The sequence below is a fragment of the Acyrthosiphon pisum genome, chromosome A1, assembly GCF_005508785.2.
Source record: "Acyrthosiphon pisum isolate AL4f chromosome A1, pea_aphid_22Mar2018_4r6ur, whole genome shotgun sequence".
Lineage (NCBI taxonomy): Eukaryota > Metazoa > Arthropoda > Insecta > Hemiptera > Aphididae > Acyrthosiphon > Acyrthosiphon pisum.
The window spans coordinates 83,250,189-83,252,731 of NC_042494.1; the positions used below are offsets into that span (position 1 = coordinate 83,250,189).

The 2,543-nt window shown below is 25.2% G+C and overlaps 1 protein-coding gene across 2 annotated transcripts in view; it reads left to right on the plus strand.

Moving 5' to 3' along the window:
* Positions 1-2,098: 2,098 nt before the first annotated feature.
* The window catches only part of LOC100159965 (alpha-N-acetylgalactosaminidase), a 14,481-nt gene continuing 14,036 nt past the window's right edge, over positions 2,099-2,543 (plus strand). Inside the window, exon 1 of one of the 2 annotated variants that reach the window (XM_008181831.3) lies at positions 2,099-2,239. The gene's annotated coding sequence lies outside the window, so the exon portion shown is untranslated. Of the gene's footprint in view, positions 2,330-2,543 lie in introns of both variants that reach the window. The other variant, XM_008181832.2, reaches the window with a different exon arrangement.

Genomic DNA, 2,543 nt, shown 5'->3' on the forward strand with positions numbered 1-2,543 from the left:
AATTTTCAAGCTTTTTTATCCAACAAATAAAATTTTATTGATATTTTTAGAAAAAAAACTAAAAAAAAATGGAAAATTTAAAATGTCCGTAAAGAGCTCAAAATAAATCAAAATATTTTCAAAATTTTACCATGTATAGAAAATGCAAATATAAACAACCTGTGAAAATTTCATATATCTACGGTCATTTGTTTTAGAGTTACACCAAAAACCAAAATCGATTTTGCGTAAAAATTCCCGTTTTTCCTTAATTTTTCTTTTGTTTTTCACGTCGCTTTTGAAAACTACTGGGAAATTTTTACTTTTGACCCCCCAAAGTACCAACTAGATTCACTTTCCAATCATAAAAGTTACTGTTGAAGAAAATCGAAGCAGTTTTACTGTCATAAAAGGTGATGACAGACACAAAAAAAAATTAAAAAATTTAAAAAAAAATAAAAAAAAACACACATCATTGTAAAATCAATACATTCATCGTTCCACTCAGAATCTAAAATTTGAAACTGGAAATGTTCGAAAACAATTCAAAACAAATCAAATTTTTTTTTTAAATTTTATCATGTAGGTATATAAAATGCTAATATAAACAGCTAGTGAATATTTCATGTATCTACGGTCATTTGTTTTAGAGTTACATCGAAAACCAAAATCGATTTTGCAAAAAAATTCCCGTTTTTATTTAATTTTTATTTTGTTTTTCTCTGTGATTTTGAAATGTATTAGGAATTTTTTAGTAGATTCATTTTCCTATCAGAAAAGATACTGTTGAAGAAAATCTAAGCATTTTTACTATCCTAAAAGTAAAAGGTGGTGACAGAAAAATTAAAAAACACATAATTGTAATATCAGTAAGTACATTCAATAACGCTCCGCTCAGAATCTAAAATTTAAGAACCTATAGGTAGGTACATTACACGTACCTAGGAAAATTAATTAAAGACAATCTTAAACAGTTAAATATGTTGTTAATATAATATAATATAATATAAGTTATAACTTATATTTAATATCCATGAATCGTTTATATGCACTTTTTATTAGGTATCGCTATTTTGTATTTCTATCCCAAATCCCAATCCCATGTATACCTAATACTATATAACCATATTATGTTTATATAATGTATTAATATCACATATAGGTCATAAAATTAAATATACAAACTAAAGGAAGACTGCCTACCAGCAGTTTTTGCTTCCCTCGAATCTAAAAGAAAAAAATTATAAATAATAAAAAACCTGTTTGAAAAAAAAAAAAATATGAAACATGTATTTTTACATACCAACCACATACTTTATTATTTATGGGTGTATCTACTGCTTGTAATTCAAATGTATTTATAAGATAGGTATCTATGAAAAACGGAGTTTGCAGTTTGTGCACCTACACCTACTGTTTGGTTTAGGTATAGAGTATAGTTACAATTTTTCTTCTTTGATATATGTATTTAATTTTCAAGTAAACAATATAACAACTGATGTTATGATAATTTTTTAAAGTAGGTACCTACTAATAAAGGTATCAACTAAAATCATGAATAATTTTTTTTAATAGATTTACTTAAATTTCTTATTCAGTTATATCTATTACGACTTCTACTTTTTGAGCGCGTCCATTATTCAATATTACTGCAGAACTCTCTATATGTTGCGCTTTTTATTGAGTACTTTTTTAACTACGTTCCATAAAAAATAATTATGAATAGTTGTATAGATATTATGTTATTATAACCACATACCGTTTAATGTGCCAAATTACAATAAGTACTAAATTAAGGTTTTAAAAAAATATATTATATATAATATATTTTCAAAGTTTAAATAATTATAGTACATATTTTATACAATATGGTATAGATAGGTTAGTACATATGTGGTTATGCAGGTAAGTAGTATATTATTGTAGCTGTATAGGTAAACTCAATTATTTGAGTAATAATATAATAACAACGTGATTTTGAATAGAAATGCTAATTAGTTTTTATATTTTCATCAAGTGAATATTGTTGAATTATTGTCAATGATATTGTTGTAGTAGGTAATGAGATTTCACGCAACGGGTTTTTTTAAGCCACGGGACATGGCAAGAATATTCAAATTTATCAACAAAACCAGTTGAAGTTTTATTATTATAAAAACCAACGCATCGGTAAGTATAACTCTTGTATCGCTGTGTTCACTTCAAGAGTAGGTAACCGTTTACCTACACACCTATAAATGTTTTAATATTATAATTTTTCGTGAGTACCAATATATTTTTTAGCATAATATTATTAAGGTGAACTACAACAATAGATAGGTCCCTAACTACTACCTATATTATACTATAGGTACGTAAATAAAGATTGAATTATTTTAATTTGAGTACATAAGTGACTCTATAATATCTATAACGACTATATAATATTAATAATATCATAAATTATCAAGGCTGGGCAAGTTAATGATTTTTTTTAACTCAGTTAAGTTAAGTTAATATGCACCAATCACAAAAAGTTAAGAGTTAAAAGTTAATTTAACTATAGGTAGGTTAACTCAGTTAAA